We start from the raw sequence: 18,221 nt of genomic DNA on the forward strand, positions 1-18,221 counted from the left end.
TCTTACAGCCTACCGGGAACATCGCTTACAAAGGCCTGTGAAACGCAGTTTCTTTGCAGGCCTGATCTGGCTGAAGTAGAACTTCTGCTCTGGGTGTGCTACATTGCCCTAGAGCTGAAAGGCACAACGTGCAGGCTTCTTTCCAAAGGGCGTGTTGGGCCCCAAAGCATCTTGCTTCCAGCTCTTTGGGAAGCTAAGAAACAACTCGCTCTGCACAGTGCTCATACAGCCTACCGGAACATCACTTACAAAGGCCTGTGAAAAGCAGTTTCCTTGCAGGCCTGATCTGGCTGAAGTAGAACTTCTGCTCTGCGTCTGCTACATTGCCCTAGAGGTGAAAGGCACAACGTGCAGGCTTCTTTCCATTGGGCAAGTTGGGCCCCAAAGCTTCTTGCTTCCAGCCCTTTGGGAAGCTAAGAAACAACTCGCTCTGCACACTGCTCTTACATCCTACCGGGAACATCTCTTACAAAGGCCTGTGAAACGCACTTTCTTTGCAGGCCTGATCTGGCTGAAGTAGAACTTCTGCTCTGGGTGTGCTACATGGCCCTAGAACTGAAAGGCACAACGTGCAGGCTTCTTTCCAAAGGGCGAGTTGGGCCCCAAAGCATCTTGCTTCCAGCTCTTTGGTAAGTTAAAAACAACTCGCTCTGCACAGTGCTCTTACAGCCTACCGGGAACATCTCTTACAAAGGCCTGTGAAAAGCAGTTTCCTTGCAGGCCTGATCTGGCTGAAGTAGAACTTCTGCTCTGCGTGTGCTACATTGCCCTACTGCGGAAAGGCACAACGTGCAGGCTTCTTTCCAAAGGGCGAGTTGGGCCTCAAAGCATCTTGCTTCCAGCTCTTTGGGAAGCTAAGAAACAACTCGCTCTGCACAGTGCTCTTACAGCCTACCGGAACATCACTTACAAAGGCCTGTGAAAAGCAGTTTCCTTGCAGGCCTGATCTGGCTGAAATATAACTTCTACTCTGCGTGTGCTACATTGCCCTAGAGCGGAAAGGCACAACGTGCAGGCTTCTTTCCAAAGGGCGAGTTGGGCCCCAATGCATCTTGCTTACAGCTCTTTGGGAAGCTAAGAAACAACTCGCTCTGCACAGTGCTCTTACAGCCTACCGGGAACATCAATTACAAAGGCCTGTGAAACGCAGTTTCTTTGCAGGCCTGATCTGGCTGAAGTAGAACTTCTGCTCTGGGTGTGCTACATGGCCCTAGAGCTGAAAGGCACAACGTTCAGGCTTCTTTCCCAAGGGCGAGTTGGGCCCCAAAGCATCCTGCTTCCAGCTCTTTGTGACACTAAGAAACAACTCCCTCCGCACAGTGCTCTTACAGCGTACCAGGAGCATCACTTACAAAGGCCTGTGAAACGCAGTTTCTTTGCAGGCCTGATCTGGCTGAAGTAGAACTTCTGCTGTGGTTGTGCTACATTGCCTAGAGCTGAAAGGCACAACGTGCAGGCTTCTTTCCAAAGGGCGAGTTGGGCCCCTAAGCATCTTGCTTCCAGCTCTTTGGGAAGCTAAGAAACAACTCGCTCTGCACAGTGCTCTTACAGCCTACCGGGGACATCTCTTACAAAGGCCTGTGAAACGAAGTCTCTTTGCAGGCCTGATCTGGCCAAAGGTGAACTTCCGGTCTGGGTGTGCTACATTGTCCTAGCACTGAAAGGCACAACGTTCAGGCTTCTTTCCAAAGGGCGAGTTGGGCCCCAAAGCATCTTGCTTCCAGCTCTTTGGGAAGCTAAGAAACAACTCGCTCTGCACAGTGCTCTTACAGCCTACCGGGAACATCTCTTACAAAGGCCTGTGAAACGCAGTTTGTTTGCAGGCCTGATCTGGCTGAAGTAGAACTTCTGCTCTGGGTGTGCTACATTGCCCTAGAGCAGAAAGGCAGAACGTGCAGGCTTCTATCCAAAGGGCGAGTTGGGCCCCAAAGCATCTTGCTTCCAGCACTTTGGGAAGCTAAGAAACAACTCGCTCTGCACAGTGCTCTTACAGCCTACCGGGAACATCGCTTACAAAGGCCTGTGAAACGCAGTTTCTTTGCAGGCCTGATCTGGCTGAAGTAGAACTTCTGCTCTGGGTGTGCTACATTGCCCTAGAGCTGAAAGGCACAACGTGCAGGCTTCTTTCCAAAGGGCGAGTTGGGCCCCAAAGCATCTTGCTTCCAGCTCTTTGGGAAGCTAAGAAACAACTCGCTCTGCACAGTGCTCTTACAGCCTTCCGTAACATCTCCTACAAAGGCCTGTGAAACGCAGTTTATTTGCAGGCCTGATCTGGCTCAAGTAGAACTTCTGCTCTGGGTGTGCTACATTGCCTTATAGCGGAAAGGCAGAACGTGCAGGCTTCTTTCCAAAGGGCGAGTTGGGCCCCAAAGCATCTTGCTTCCAGCTCTTTGGGAAGCTAAGAAACAACTCGCTCTGCACAGTGCTCTTACAGCCTACCGGGAACATCTCTTACAAAGGCCTGGGAAACGCAGTTTCTTTGCAGGCCTGATCTGGCCAAATGTGAACTTCCGGTCTGGGTGTGCTACATTGTCCTAGCGCTGAAATGCACAACGTGCAGGCTTCTTTCCAAAGGCGAGTTGGGCCCCAAGGCATCTTGCTGCCAGCTCTTCGGGAAGCTAAGAAACAACTCGCTGTGTGCAGTGCTCTTACAGCCTACCGGGAACATCTCTTACAAAAGGCCTGTGAAACGCAATTTCTTTGCAGGCCTGATCAGGCTGAAGTAGAACTTCTGCTCTGGGTGTGCTACATTGCCCTAGAGCGGAAAGGCACAACGTGCAGGCTTCTTTCCAAAGGGCGAGTTGGGCCCCAAAGCATCTTGCTTCCAGCTCTTTGGGAAGCTAAGAAACAACTCGCTCTGCACAGTGCTCTTACAGCCTACCGGGAACATCTCTTACAAAGGCCTGTGAAACGCAGTTTCTTTGCAGGCCTGATCTGGCTGAAGTAGAACTTCTGCTCTGGGTGTGCTACATTGCACTAGAGCTGAAAGGCAAAACGTGCAGGCTTCTTTCCAAAGGGCGAGTTGGGCCCCAAAGCATCTTGCTTCCATCTCTTTGGGAAGCTAAGAAACAACTCGCTCTGCACAGTGCTCTTACAGCCTACCGTGAACATCTCTTACAAAGGCCTGTGAAACGCAGTTTCTTTGCAGGCCTGAGCTGGCTGAAGTAGAACTTCTGCTCTGGGTGTGCTACATGGCCCTCGAGCTGAAAGGCACAACGTTCAGGCTTCTTTCCCAAGGGCGAGTTGGGCCCCAAAGCATCCTGCTTCCAGCTCTTTGTGACACTAAGAAACAACTCGCTCCGCACAGTGCTCTTACAGCGTACCAGGAGCATCACTTACAAAGGCCTGTGAAACGCAGTTTCTTTGCAGGCCTGATCTGGCTGAAGTAGAACTTCTGCTCTGGGTGTGCTACATTGCCCTAGACCTGAAAGGCAAAACGTGCAGGCTTCTTTCCAAAGGGCGAGTTGGGCCCCATAGCATCTTTCTTCCAGCTCTTTGGGAAGCTAAGAAACAACTCGCTCTGCACAGTGCTCTTACAGCCTACCGGGAACATCTCTTACAAAGGCCTGTGAAACGCAGTTTCTTTCCAGGCCTGATCTGGCTGAAGTAGAACTTCTGCTGTGGGTGTGCTACATTGCCTAGAGCTGAAAGGCACAACGTGCAGGCTTCTTTCCAAAGGGCGAGTTGGGCCCCTAAGCATCTTGCTTCCAGCTCTTTGGGAAGCTAAGAAACAACTCGCTCTGCACAGTGCTCCTACAGCCTACCGGGAACATCTCTTACAAAGGCCTGTGAAACGAAGTTTCTTTGCAGACCTGATCTGGCCAAAGGTGAACTTCCGGTCTGTGTGTGCTACATTGTCCTAGCACTGAAAGGCACAACGTTCAGGCTTCTTTCCAAAGGGCGAGTTGGGCCCCAAAGTATCTTGCTTCCAGCTCTTTGGGAAGCTAAGAAACAACTCGCTGTGGGCAGTGCTCTTACAGCCTACCAGGAGCATCTCTTACAAACGCCTGTGAAACACAGTTTCTTTGCAGGCCTGAGCTGGCTGGAGTAGAACTTCTGCTCTGGGTGTGCTACATTGCCCCAGTGCTGAAAGGCACAACGTGCAGGATTCTTTCCAAAGGGCGAGTTGGGCCCCAAAGCATCTTGCTTCCAGCTCTTTGGGAAGCTAAGAAACAACTCGCTCTGCACAGTGCTCTTACAGAATACCGGGAACATCTCCTACAAAGGCTTGTGAAACAGCGGTTTCTTTGCAGGCCTGATCTGGCTGAAGTAGAACTTCTGCTCTGGGTGTGCTACATTGCCCTAGAGCTGAAAGGCACAACGTGCAGGCTTCTTTCCAAAGGGCGAGTTGGGCCCCAAAGCATCTTGCTTCCAGCTCTTTGGGAAGCTAAGAAACAACTCGCTCTGCACAGTGCTCTTACAGCCTACCGGGAACATCTCTTACAAAGGCCTGTGAAACGCAGTTTGTTTGCAGGCCTGAGCTGGCTGAAGTAGAACTTCTGCTATGGGAGTGCTGCATTGCCCTAGAGCTGAAAGGCACAACGTGCAGGCTTCTTTCCAAAGGGCGAGTTGGGCCCCAAACCATCTTGCTTCCAGCTCTTTGGGAAGCTAAGAAACAACTCGCTCTGCACAGTGCTCTTACAGCCTACCGGGAACATCTCTTACAAAGGCCTGGGAAACGCAGTTTCTTTGCAGGCATGATCTGGCTGAAGTAGAACTTCTGCTCTGGGTGTGCTACATGGCCCTAGAGCTGAAAGGCACAACGTTCAGGCTTCTTTCCCAAGGGCGAGTTGGGCCCCAAAGCATCCTGCTTCCAGCTCTTTGTGACGCTAAGAAACAACTCGCTCCGCACAGTGCTCTTACAGCGTACCAGGAGCATCACTTACAAAGGCCTGTGAAACGCAGTTTCTTTGCAGGCCTGATCTGGCTGAAGTAGAACTTCTGCTCTGGGTGTGCTACATTGCCCTACAGCTGAAAGGCAAAACGTGCAGGCTTCTTTCCAAAGGGCGAGTTGGGCCCCAAAGCATCTTGCTTCCAGCTCTTTGGGAAGCTAAGAAACAACTCGCTCTGCACAGTGCTCTTACAGCCTACCGGGAACATCTCTTACAAAGGCCTGTGAAACGCAGTTTCTTTCCAGGCCTGATCTGGCTGAAGTAGAACTTCTGCTGTGGGTGTGCTACATTGCCTAGAGCTGAAAGTCACAACGTGCAGGCTTCTTTCCAAAGGGCGAGTTGGGCCCCTAAGCATCTTGCTTCCAGCTCTTTGGGAAGCTAAGAAACAACTCGCTCTGCACAGTGCTCTTACAGCCTACCGGGAACATCTCTTACAAAGGCCTGTGAAACAAAGTTTCTTTGCAGGCCTGATCTGGCCAAAGGTGAACTTCCGGTCTGGGTGTGCTACATTGTCCTAGCGCTGAAAGGCACAACGTTCAGGCTTCTTTCCAAAGGGCGAGATGGGCCCCAAAGCATCTTGCTTCCAGCTCTTTGGGAAGCTAAGAAACAACTCGCTCTGCACAGTGCTCTTACAGCCTAACGGGAACATCTCTTACAAAGGCCTGTGAAACGCAGTTTCTTTGCAGGCCTGATCTGGCTGAAGTAGAACTTCTGCTCTGGGTGTGCTACATTGCCCTAGAGCGGAAAGGCAGAACGTGCAGGCTTCTTTCCAAAGGGCGAGTTGGGCCCCAAAGCATCTTGCTTCCAGCTCTTTGGGAAGCTAAGAAACAACTCGCTCTGCACAGTGCTCTTACAGCCTACCGGGAACATCGCTTACAAAGGCCTGTGAAACGCAGTTTCTTTGCAGGCCTGATCTGGCTGAAGTAGAACTTCTGCTCTGGGTGTGCTACATTGCCCTAGAGCTGAAAGGCACAACGTGCAGGCTTCTTTCCAAAGGGCGTGTTGGGCCCCAAAGCATCTTGCTTCCAGCTCTTTGGGAAGCTAAGAAACAACTCGCTCTGCACAGTGCTCATACAGCCTACCGGAACATCACTTACAAAGGCCTGTGAAAAGCAGTTTCCTTGCAGGCCTGATCTGGCTGAAGTAGAACTTCTGCTCTGCGTGTGCTACATTGCCCTAGAGGTGAAAGGCACAACGTGCAGGCTTCTTTCCATTGGGCAAGTTGGGCCCCAAAGCTTCTTGCTTCCAGCCCTTTGGGAAGCTAAGAAACAACTCGCTCTGCACACTGCTCTTACATCCTACCGGGAACATCTCTTACAAAGGCCTGTGAAACGCACTTTCTTTGCAGGCCTGATCTGGCTGAAGTAGAACTTCTGCTCTGGGTGTGCTACATGGCCCTAGAACTGAAAGGCACAACGAGCAGGCTTCTTTCCAAAGGGCGAGTTGGGCCCCAAAGCATCTTGCTTCCAGTTCTTTGGTAAGTTAAAAACAACTCGCTCTGCACAGTGCTCTTACAGCCTACCGGGAACATCTCTTACAAAGGCCTGTGAAAAGCAGTTTCCTTGCAGGCCTGATCTGGCTGAAGTAGAACTTCTGCTCTGCGTGTGCTACATTGCCCTAGTGGGGAAAGGCACAACGTGCAGGCTTCTTTCCAAAGGGCGAGTTGGGCCTCAAAGCATCTTGCTTCCAGCTCTTTGGGAAGCTAAGAAACAACTCGCTCTGCACAGTGCTCTTACAGCCTACCGGAACATCACTTACAAAGGCCTGTGAAAAGCAGTTTCCTTGCAGGCCTGATCTGGCTGAAATATAACTTCTACTCTGCGTGTGCTACATTGCCCTAGAGCGGAAAGGCACAACGTGCAGGCTTCTTTCCAAAGGGCGAGTTGGGCCCCAATGCATCTTGCTTCCAGCTCTTTGGGAAGCTAAGAAACAACTCGCTCTGCACAGTGCTCTTACAGCCTACCGGGAACATCTCTTACAAAGGCCTGTGAAACGCAGTTTCTTTGCAGGCCTGATCTGGCTGAAGTAGAACTTCTGCTCTGGGTGTGCTACATTGCCCTAGAGCTGAAAGGCACAACGTGCAGGCTTCTTTCCAAAGGGCGAGTTGGGCCCCAAAGCATCTTGCTTCCAGCTCTTTGGGAAGCTAAGAAACAACTCGCTCTGCACAGTGCTCTTACAGCCTTCCGTAACATCTCCTACAAAGGCCTGTGAAACGCAGTTTCTTTGCAGGCCTGATCTGGCTCAAGTAGAACTTCTGCTCTGGGTGTGCTACATTGCCCTATAGCGGAAAGGCACAACGTGCAGGCTTCTTTCCAAAGGGCGAGTTGGGCCCCAAAGCATCTTGCTTCCAGCTCTTTGGGAAGCTAAGAAACAACTCGCTCTGCACAGTGCTCTTACAGCCTACCGGGAACATGTCTTACAAAGGCCTGGTAAACGCAGTTTCTTTGCAGGCCTGATCTGGCCAAAGGTGAACTTCCGGTCTGGGTGTGCTACATTGTCCTAGCGCTGAAATGCACAACGTGCAGGCTTCTTTCCAAAGGGCGAGTTGGGCCCCAAACCATCTTGCTTCCAGCTCTTTGGGAAGCTAAGAAACAACTCGCTGTGTGCAGTGCTCTTACAGCCTACCGGGAACATCTCTTACAAAAGGCCTGTGAAACGCAATTTCTTTGCAGGCCTGATCAGGCTGAAGTAGAACTTCTGCTCTGGGTGTGCTACATGGCCCTAGAGCTGAAAGGCACAACGTTCAGGCTTCTTTCCCAAGGGCGAGTTGGGCCCCAAAGCATCCTGCTTCCAGCTCTTTGTGACACTAAGAAACAACTCGCTCCGCACAGTGCTCTTACAGCGTACCAGGAGCATCACTTACAAAGGCCTGTGAAACGCAGTTTCTTTGCAGGCCTGATCTGGCTGAAGTAGAACTTCTGCTGTGGGTGTGCTACATTGCCTAGAGCTGAAAGGCACAACGTGCAGGCTTCTTTCCAAAGGGCGAGTTGGGCCCCTAAGCATCTTGCTTCCAGCTCTTTGGGAAGCTAAGAAACAACTCGCTCTGCACAGTGCTCTTACAGCCTACCGGGAACATCTCTTACAAAGGCCTGTGAAACGAAGTCTCTTTGCAGGCCTGATATGGCCAAAGGTGAACTTCCGGTCTGGGTGTGCTACATTGTCCTAGCACTGAAAGGCACAACGTTCAGGCTTCTTTCCAAAGGGCGAGTTGGGCCCCAAAGCATCTTGCTTCCAGCTCTTTGGGAAGCTAAGAAACAACTCGCTCTGCACAGTGCTCTTACAGCCTACCGGGAACATCTCTTACAAAGGCCTGTGAAACGCAGTTTGTTTGCAGGCCTGATCTGGCTGAAGTAGAACTTCTGCTCTGGGTGTGCTACATTGCCCTAGAGCAGAAAGGCAGAACGTGCAGGCTTCTTTCCAAAGGGCGAGTTGGGCCCCAAAGCATCTTGCTTCCAGCACTTTGGGAAGCTAAGAAACAACTCGCTCTGCACAGTGCTCTTACAGCCTACCGGGAACATCGCTTACAAAGGCCTGTGAAACGCAGTTTCTTTGCAGGCCTGATCTGGCTGAAGTAGAACTTCTGCTCTGGGTGTGCTACATTGCCCTAGAGCTGAAAGGCACAACGTGCAGGCTTCTTTCCAAAGGACGAGTTGGGCCCCAAAGCATCTTGCTTCCAGCTCTTTGGGAAGCTAAGAAACAACTCGCTCTGCACAGTGCTCATACAGCCTACCGGAACATCTCTTACAAAGGCCTGTGAAAAGCAGTTTCCTTGCAGGCCTGATCTGGCTGAAGTAGAACTTCTGCTCTGCGTGTGCTACATTGCCCTAGAGGTGAAAGGCAAAACGTGCAGGCTTCTTTCCAAAGGGCGAGTTGGGCCCCAAAGCATCTTGCTTCCATCTCTTTGGGAAGCTAAGAAACAACTCGCTCTGCACAGTGCTCTTACAGCCTACCGTGAACATCTCTTACAAAGGCCTGTGAAACGCAGTTTCTTTGCAGGCCTGAGCTGGCTGAAGTAGAACTTCTGCTCTGGGTGTGCTACATGGCCCTCGAGCTGAAAGGCACAACGTTCAGGCTTCTTTCCCAAGGGCGAGTTGGGCCCCAAAGCATCCTGCTTCCAACTCTTTGTGACACTAAGAAACAACTCGCTCCGCACAGTGCTCTTACAGCGTACCAGGAGCATCACTTACAAAGGCCTGTGAAACGCAGTTTCTTTGCAGGCCTGATCTGGCTGAAGTAGAACTTCTGCTCTGGGTGTGCTACATTGCCCTAGACCTGAAAGGCAAAACGTGCAGGCTTCTTTCCAAAGGGCGAGTTGGGCCCCATAGCATCTTTCTTCCAGCTCTTTGGGAAGCTAAGAAACAACTCGCTCTGCACAGTGCTCTTACAGCCTACCGGGAACATCTCTTACAAAGGCCTGTGAAACGCAGTTTCTTTCCAGGCCTGATCTGGCTGAAGTAGAACTTCTGCTGTGGGTGTGCTACATTGCCTAGAGCTGAAAGGCACAACGTGCAGGCTTCTTTCCAAAGGGCGAGTTGGGCCCCTAAGCATCTTGCTTCCAGCTCTTTGGGAAGCTAAGAAACAACTCGCTCTGCACAGTGCTCCTACAGCCTACCGGGAACATCTCTTACAAAGGCCTGTGAAACGAAGTTTCTTTGCAGACCTGATCTGGCCAAAGGTGAACTTCCGGTCTGTGTGTGCTACATTGTCCTAGCACTGAAAGGCACAACGTTCAGGCTTCTTTCCAAAGGGCGAGTTGGGCCCCAAAGTATCTTGCTTCCAGCTCTTTGGGAAGCTAAGAAACAACTCGCTGTGGGCAGTGCTCTTACAGCCTACCGGGAGCATCTCTTACAAACCCCTGTGAAACACAGTTTCTTTGCAGGCCTGAGCTGGCTGGAGTAGAACTTCTGCTCTGGGTGTGCTACATTGCCCCAGTGCTGAAAGGCACAACGTGCAGGATTCTTTCCAAAGGGCGAGTTGGGCCCCAAAGCATCTTGCTTCCAGCTCTTTGGGAAGCTAAGAAACAACTCGCTCTGCACAGTGCTCTTACAGAATACCGGGAACATCTCCTACAAAGGCTTGTGAAACAGCGGTTTCTTTGCAGGCCTGATTTGGCTGAAGTAGAACTTCTGCTCTGGGTGTGCTACATTGCCCTAGAGCTGAAAGGCACAACGTGCAGGCTTCTTTCCAAAGGGCGAGTTGGGCCCCAAAGCATCTTGCTTCCAGCTCTTTGGGAAGCTAAGAAACAACTCGCTCTGCACAGTGCTCTTACAGCCTACCGGGAACATCTCTTACAAAGGCCTGTGAAACGCAGTTTGTTTGCAGGCCTGAGCTGGCTGAAGTAGAACTTCTGCTATGGGAGTGCTGCATTGCCCTAGAGCTGAAAGGCACAACGTGCAGGCTTCTTTCCAAAGGGCGAGTTGGGCCCCAAACCATCTTGCTTCCAGCTCTTTGGGAAGCTAAGAAACAAGTCGCTCTGCACAGTGCTCTTACAGCCTACCGGGAACATCTCTTACAAAGGCCTGTGAAACGCAGTTTCTTTGCAGGCATGATCTGGCTGAAGTAGAACTTCTGCTCTGGGTGTGCTACATGGCCCTAGAGCTGAAAGGCACAACGTTCAGGCTTCTTTCCCAAGGGCGAGTTGGGCCCCAAAGCATCCTGCTTCCAGCTCTTTGTGACGCTAAGAAACAACTCGCTCCGCACAGTGCTCTTACAGCGTACCAGGAGCATCACTTACAAAGGCCTGTGAAACGCAGTTTCTTTGCAGGCCTGATCTGGCTGAAGTAGAACTTCTGCTCTGGGTGTGCTACATTGCCCTAGAGCTGAAAGGCAAAACGTGCAGGCTTCTTTCCAAAGGGCGAGTTGGGCCCCAAAGCATCTTGCTTCCAGCTCTTTGGGAAGCTAAGAAACAACTCGCTCTGCACAGTGCTCTTACAGCCTACCGGGAACATCTCTTACAAAGGCCTGTGAAACGCAGTTTCTTTCCAGGCCTGATCTGGCTGAAGTACAACTTCTGCTGTGGGTGTGCTACATTGCCTAGAGCTGAAAGTCACAACGTGCAGGCTTCTTTCCAAAGGGCGAGTTGGGCCCCTAAGCATCTTGCTTCCAGCTCTTTGGGAAGCTAAGAAACAACTCGCTCTGCACAGTGCTCTTACAGCCTACCGGGAACATCTCTTACAAAGGCCTGTGAAACAAAGTTTCTTTGCAGGCCTGATCTGGCCAAAGGTGAACTTCCGGTCTGGGTGTGCTACATTGTCCTAGCGCTGAAAGGCACAACGTTCAGGCTTCTTTCCAAAGGGCGAGATGGGCCCCAAAGCATCTTGCTTCCAGCTCTTTGGGAAGCTAAGAAACAACTCGCTCTGCACAGTGCTCTTACAGCCTAACGGGAACATCTCTTACAAAGGCCTGTGAAACGCAGTTTCTTTGCAGGCCTGATCTGGCTGAATTAGAACTTCTGCTCTGGGTGTGCTACATTGCCCTAGAGCGGAAAGGCAGAACGTGCAGGCTTCTTTCCAAAGGGCGAGTTGGGCCCCAAAGCATCTTGCTTCCAGCTCTTTGGGAAGCTAAGAAACAACTCGCTCTGCACAGTGCTCTTACAGCCTACCGGGAACATCGCTTACAAAGGCCTGTGAAACGCAGTTTCTTTGCAGGCCTGATCTGGCTGAAGTAGAACTTCTGCTCTGGGTGTGCTACATTGCCCTAGAGCTGAAAGGCACAACGTGCAGGCTTCTTTCCAAAGGGCGTGTTGGGCCCCAAAGCATCTTGCTTCCAGCTCTTTGGGAAGCTAAGAAACAACTCGCTCTGCACAGTGCTCATACAGCCTACCGGAACATCACTTACAAAGGCCTGTGAAAAGCAGTTTCCTTGCAGGCCTGATCTGGCTGAAGTAGAACTTCTGCTCTGCGTGTGCTACATTGCCCTAGAGGTGAAAGGCACAACGTGCAGGCTTCTTTCCATTGGGCAAGTTGGGCCCCAAAGCTTCTTGCTTCCAGCCCTTTGGGAAGCTAAGAAACAACTCGCTCTGCACACTGCTCTTACATCCTACCGGGAACATCTCTTACAAAGGCCTGTGAAACGCACTTTCTTTGCAGGCCTGATCTGGCTGAAGTAGAACTTCTGCTCTGGGTGTGCTACATGGCCCTAGAACTGAAAGGCACAACGAGCAGGCTTCTTTCCAAAGGGCGAGTTGGGCCCCAAAGCATCTTGCTTCCAGTTCTTTGGTAAGTTAAAAACAACTCGCTCTGCACAGTGCTCTTACAGCCTACCGGGAACATCTCTTACAAAGGCCTGTGAAAAGCAGTTTCCTTGCAGGCCTGATCTGGCTGAAGTAGAACTTCTGCTCTGCGTGTGCTACATTGCCCTAGTGGGGAAAGGCACAACGTGCAGGCTTCTTTCCAAAGGGCGAGTTGGGCCTCAAAGCATCTTGCTTCCAGCTCTTTGGGAAGCTAAGAAACAACTCGCTCTGCACAGTGCTCTTACAGCCTACCGGAACATCACTTACAAAGGCATGTGAAAAGCAGTTTCCTTGCAGGCCTGATCTGGCTGAAGTAGAACTTCTGCTCTGCGTGTGCTACATTGCCCTAGAGCGGAAAGGCACAACGTGCAGGCTTCTTTCCAAAGGGCGAGTTGGGCCCCAATGCATCTTGCTTACAGCTCTTTGGGAAGCTAAGAAACAACTCGCTCTGCACAGTGCTCTTACAGCCTACCGGGAACATCTCTTACAAAGGCCTGTGAAACGCAGTTTCTTTGCAGGCCTGATCTGGCTGAAGTAGAACTTCTGCTCTGGGTGTGCTACATTGCCCTAGAGCTGAAAGGCACAACGTGCAGGCTTCTTTCCAAAGGGCGAGTTGGGCCCCAAAGCATCTTGCTTCCAGCTCTTTGGGAAGCTAAGAAACAACTCGCTCTGCACAGTGCTCTTACAGCCTTCCGTAACATCTCCTACAAAGGCCTGTGAAACGCAGTTTCTTTGCAGGCCTGATCTGGCTCAAGTAGAACTTCTGCTCTGGGTGTGCTACATTGCCCTATAGCGGAAAGGCACAACGTGCAGGCTTCTTTCCAAAGGGCGAGTTGGGCCCCAAAGCATCTTGCTTCCAGCTCTTTGGGAAGCTAAGAAACAACTCGCTCTGCACAGTGCTCTTACAGCCTACCGGGAACATGTCTTACAAAGGCCTGGGAAACGCAGTTTCTTTGCAGGCCTGATCTGGCCAAAGGTGAACTTCCGGTCTGGGTGTGCTACATTGTCCTAGCGCTGAAATGCACAACGTGCAGGCTTCTTTCCAAAGGGCGAGTTGGGCCCCAAACCATCTTGCTTCCAGCTCTTTGGGAAGCTAAGAAACAACTCGCTGTGTGCAGTGCTCTTACAGCCTACCGGGAACATCTCTTACAAAAGGCCTGTGAAACGCAATTTCTTTGCAGGCCTGATCAGGCTGAAGTAGAACTTCTGCTCTGGGTGTGCTACATGGCCCTAGAGCTGAAAGGCACAACGTTCAGGCTTCTTTCCCAAGGGCGAGTTGGGCCCCAAAGCATCCTGCTTCCAGCTCTTTGTGACACTAAGAAACAACTCGCTCCGCACAGTGCTCTTACAGCGTACCAGGAGCATCACTTACAAAGGCCTGTGAAACGCAGTTTCTTTGCAGGCCTGATCTGGCTGAAGTAGAACTTCTGCTGTGGGTGTGCTACATTGCCTAGAGCTGAAAGGCACAACGTGCAGGCTTCTTTCCAAAGGGCGAGTTGGGCCCCTAAGCATCTTGCTTCCAGCTCTTTGGGAAGCTAAGAAACAACTCGCTCTGCACAGTGCTCTTACAGCCTACCGGGAACATCTCTTACAAAGGCCTGTGAAACGAAGTCTCTTTGCAGGCCTGATATGGCCAAAGGTGAACTTCCGGTCTGGGTGTGCTACATTGTCCTAGCACTGAAAGGCACAACGTTCAGGCTTCTTTCCAAAGGGCGAGTTGGGCCCCAAAGCATCTTGCTTCCAGCTCTTTGGGAAGCTAAGAAACAACTCGCTCTGCACAGTGCTCTTACAGCCTACCGGGAACATCTCTTACAAAGGCCTGTGAAACGCAGTTTCTTTGCAGGCCTGATCTGGCTGAAGTAGAACTTCTGCTCTGGGTGTGCTACATTGCCCTAGAGCTGAAAGGCACAACGTGCAGGCTTCTTTCCAAAGGGCGAGTTGGGCCCCAAAGCATCTTGCTTCCAGCACTTTGGGAAGCTAAGAAACAACTCGCTCTGCACAGTGCTCTTACAGCCTACCGGGAACATCGCTTACAAAGGCCTGTGAAACGCAGTTTCTTTGCAGGCCTGATCTGGCTGAAGTAGAACTTCTGCTCTGGGTGTGCTACATTGCCCTAGAGCTGAAAGGCACAACGTGCAGGCTTCTTTCCAATGGGCGAGTTGGGCCCCAAAGCATCTTGCTTCCAGCTCTTTGGGAAGCTAAGAAACAACTCGCTCTGCACAGTGCTCATACAGCCTACCGGAACATCTCTTACAAAGGCCTGTGAAAAGCAGTTTCCTTGCAGGCCTGATCTGGCTGAAGTAGAACTTCTGCTCTGCGTGTGCTACATTGCCCTAGAGGTGAAAGGCACAACGTGCAGGCTTCTTTCCATTGGGCAAGTTGGGCCCCAAAGCATCTTGCTTCCAGCCCTTTGGGAAGCTAAGAAACAACTCGCTCTGCACACTGCTCTTACATCCTACTGGGAACATCTCTTACAAAGGCCTGTGAAACGCACTTTCTTTGCAGGCCTGATCTGGCTGAAGTAGAACTTCTGCTCTGGGTGTGCTACATGGCCCTAGAACTGAAAGGCACAACGTGCAGGCTTCTTTCCAAAGGGCGAGTTGGGCCCCAAAGCATCTTGCTTCCAGCTCTTTGGTAAGTTAAAAAACAACTCGCTCTGCACAGTGCTCTTACAGCCTACCGGGAACATCTCTTACAAAGACCTGTGAAAAGCAGTTTCCTTGCAGGCCTTATCTGGCTGAAGTAGAACTTCTGCTCTGCGTGTGCTACATTGCCCTAGAGCGGAAAGGCACAACGTGCAGGCTTCTTTCCAAAGGGCGAGTTGGGCCTCAAAGCATCTTGCTTCCAGCTCTTTGGGAAGCTAAGAAACAACTCGCTCTGCACAGTGCTCTTACAGCCTACCGGAACATCACTTACAAAGGCCTGTGAAAAGCAGTTTCCTTGCAGGCCTGATCTGGCTGAAATATAACTTCTACTCTGCGTGTGCTACATTGCCCTAGAGCGGAAAGGCACAACGTGCAGGCTTCTTTCCAAAGGGCGAGTTGGGCCCCAATGCATCTTGCTTACAGCTCTTTGGGAAGCTAAGAAACAACTCGCTCTGCACAGTGCTCTTACAGCCTACCGGGAACATCTCTTACAAAGGCCTGTGAAACGCAGTTTCTTTGCAGGCCTGATCTGGCTGAAGTAGAACTTCTGCTCTGGGTGTGCTACAATGCCCTAGAGCTGAAAGGCACAACGTGCAGGCTTCTTTCCAAAGGGCGAGTTGGGCCCCAAAGCATCTTGCTTCCAGCTCTTTGGGAAGCTAAGAAACAACTCGCTCTGCACAGTGCTCTTACAGCCTTCCGTAACATCTCCTACAAAGGCCTGTGAAACGCAGTTTATTTGCAGGCCTGATCTGGCTCAAGTAGAACTTCTGCTCTGGGTGTGCTACATTGCCTTATAGCGGAAAGGCAGAACGTGCAGGCTTCTTTCCAAAGGGCGAGTTGGGCCCCAAAGCATCTTGCTTCCAGCTCTTTGGGAAGCTAAGAAACAACTCGCTCTGCACAGTGCTCTTACAGCCTACCGGGAACATCTCTTACAAAGGCCTGGGAAACGCAGTTTCTTTGCAGGCCTGATCTGGCCAAAGGTGAACTTCTGGTCTGGGTGTGCTACATTGTCCTAGCGCTGAAATGCACAACGTGCAGGCTTCTTTCCAAAGGGCGAGTTGGGCCCCAAGGCATCTTGCTGCCAGCTCTTCGGGAAGCTAAGAAACAACTCGCTGTGTGCAGTGCTCTTACAGCCTACCGGGAACATCTCTTACAAAAGGCCTGTGAAACGCAATTTCTTTGCAGGCCTGATCAGGCTGAAGTAGAACTTCTGCTCTGGGTGTGCTACATTGCCCTAGAGCGGAAAGGCACAACGTGCAGGCTTCTTTCCAAAGGGCGAGTTGGGCCCCAAAGCATCTTGCTTCCAGCTCTTTGGGAAGCTAAGAAACAACTCGCTCTGCACAGTGCTCTTACAGCCTACCGGGAACATCTCTTACAAAGGCCTGTGAAACGCAGTTTCTTTGCAGGCCTGATCTGGCTGAAGTAGAACTTCTGCTCTGGGTGTGCTACATTGCACTAGAGCTGAAAGGCAAAACGTGCAGGCTTCTTTCCAAAGGGCGAGTTGGGCCCCAAAGCATCTTGCTTCCATCTCTTTGGGAAGCTAAGAAACAACTCGCTCTGCACAGTGCTCTTACAGCCTACCGTGAACATCTCTTATAAAGGCCTGTGAAACGCAGTTTCTTTGCAGGCCTGAGCTGGCTGAAGTAGAACTTCTGCTCTGGGTGTGCTACATGGCCCTCGAGCTGAAAGGCACAACGTTCAGGCTTCTTTCCCAAGGGCGAGTTGGGCCCCAAAGCATCCTGCTTCCAGCTCTTTGTGACACTAAGAAACAACTCGCTCCGCACAGTGCTCTTACAGCGTACCAGGAGCATCACTTACAAAGGCCTGTGAAACGCAGTTTCTTTGCAGGCCTGATCTGGCTGAAGTAGAACTTCTGCTCTGGGTGTGCTACATTGCCCTAGACCTGAAAGGCAAAACGTGCAGGCTTCTTTCCAAAGGGCGAGTTGGGCCCCATAGCATCTTTCTTCCAGCTCCTTGGGAAGCTAAGAAACAACTCGCTCTGCACAGTGCTCTTACAGCCTACCGGGAACATCTCTTACAAAGGCCTGTGAAACGCAGTTTCTTTCCAGGCCTGATCTGGCTGAAGTAGAACTTCTGCTGTGGGTGTGCTACATTGCCTAGAGCTGAAAGGCACAACGTGCAGGCTTCTTTCCAAAGGGCGAGTTGGGCCCCTAAGCATCTTGCTTCCAGCTCTTTGGGAAGCTAAGAAACAACTCGCTCTGCACAGTGCTCCTACAGCCTACCAGGAACATCTCTTACAAAGGCCTGTGAAACGAAGTTTCTTTGCAGACCTGATCTGGCCAAAGGTGAACGTCCGGTCTGTGTGTGCTACATTGTCCTAGCACTGAAAGGCACAACGTTCAGGCTTCTTTCCAAAGGGCGAGTTGGGCCCCAAAGCATCTTGCTTCCAGCTCTTTGGGAAGCTAGAAACAACTCGCTCTGCACAGTGCTCTTACAGCCTAACGGGAACATCTCTTACAAAGGCCTGTGAAACGCAGTTTCTTTGCAGGCCTGATCTGGCTGAAGTAGAACTTCTGCTCTGGGTGTGCTACATTGCCCTAGAGCGGAAAGGCAGAACGTGCAGGCTTCTTTCCAAAGGGCGAGTTGGGCCCCAAAGCATCTTGCTTCCAGCTCTTTGGGAAGCTAAGAAACAACTCGCTCTGCACAGTGCTCTTACAGCCTACCGGAACATCGCTTACAAAGGCCTGTGAAACGCAGTTTCTTTGCAGGCCTGATCTGGCTGAAGTAGAACTTCTGCTCTGGGTGTGCTACATTGCCCTAGAGCGGAAAGGCACAACGTGCAGGCTTCTTTCCAAAGGGCGAGTAGGGCCCCAAAGCATCTTGCTTCCAGCTCGTTGGGAAGCTAAGAAACAACTCGCTCTGCACAGTGCTCATACAGCCTACCGGAACATCATTTACAAAGGCCTGTGAAAAGCAGTTTCCTTGCAGGCCTGATCTGGCTGAAGTAGAACTTCTGCTCTGCGTGTGCTACATTGCCCTAGAGGTGAAAGGCACAACGTGCAGGCTTCTTTCCATTGGGCAAGTTGGGCCCCAAAGCATCTTGCTTCCAGCCCTTTGGGAAGCTAAGAAACAACTCGCTCTGCACAGTTCTCTTACAGCCTACCGGGAACATCTCTTACAAAGGCCTGTGAAACGAAGTTTCTTTGCAGGCCTGATCTGGCCAAAGGTGAACTTCCGGTCTGGGTGTGCTACATTGTCCTAGCGCTGAAAGGCACAACGTTCAGGCTTCTTTCCAAAGGGCGAGTTGGGCCCCAAAGCATCTTGCTTCCAGCTCTTTGGGAAGCTAGAAACAACTCGCTCTGCACAGTGCTCTTACAGCCTAACGGGAACATCTCTTACAAAGGCCTGTGAAACGCAGTTTCTTTGCAGGCCTGATCTGGCTGTAGTAGAACTTCTGCTCTGGGTGTGCTACATTGCCCTAGAGCGGAAAGG

Source organism: Equus caballus, chromosome 5, assembly GCF_041296265.1.
Source record: "Equus caballus isolate H_3958 breed thoroughbred chromosome 5, TB-T2T, whole genome shotgun sequence".
NCBI lineage: Eukaryota > Metazoa > Chordata > Mammalia > Perissodactyla > Equidae > Equus > Equus caballus.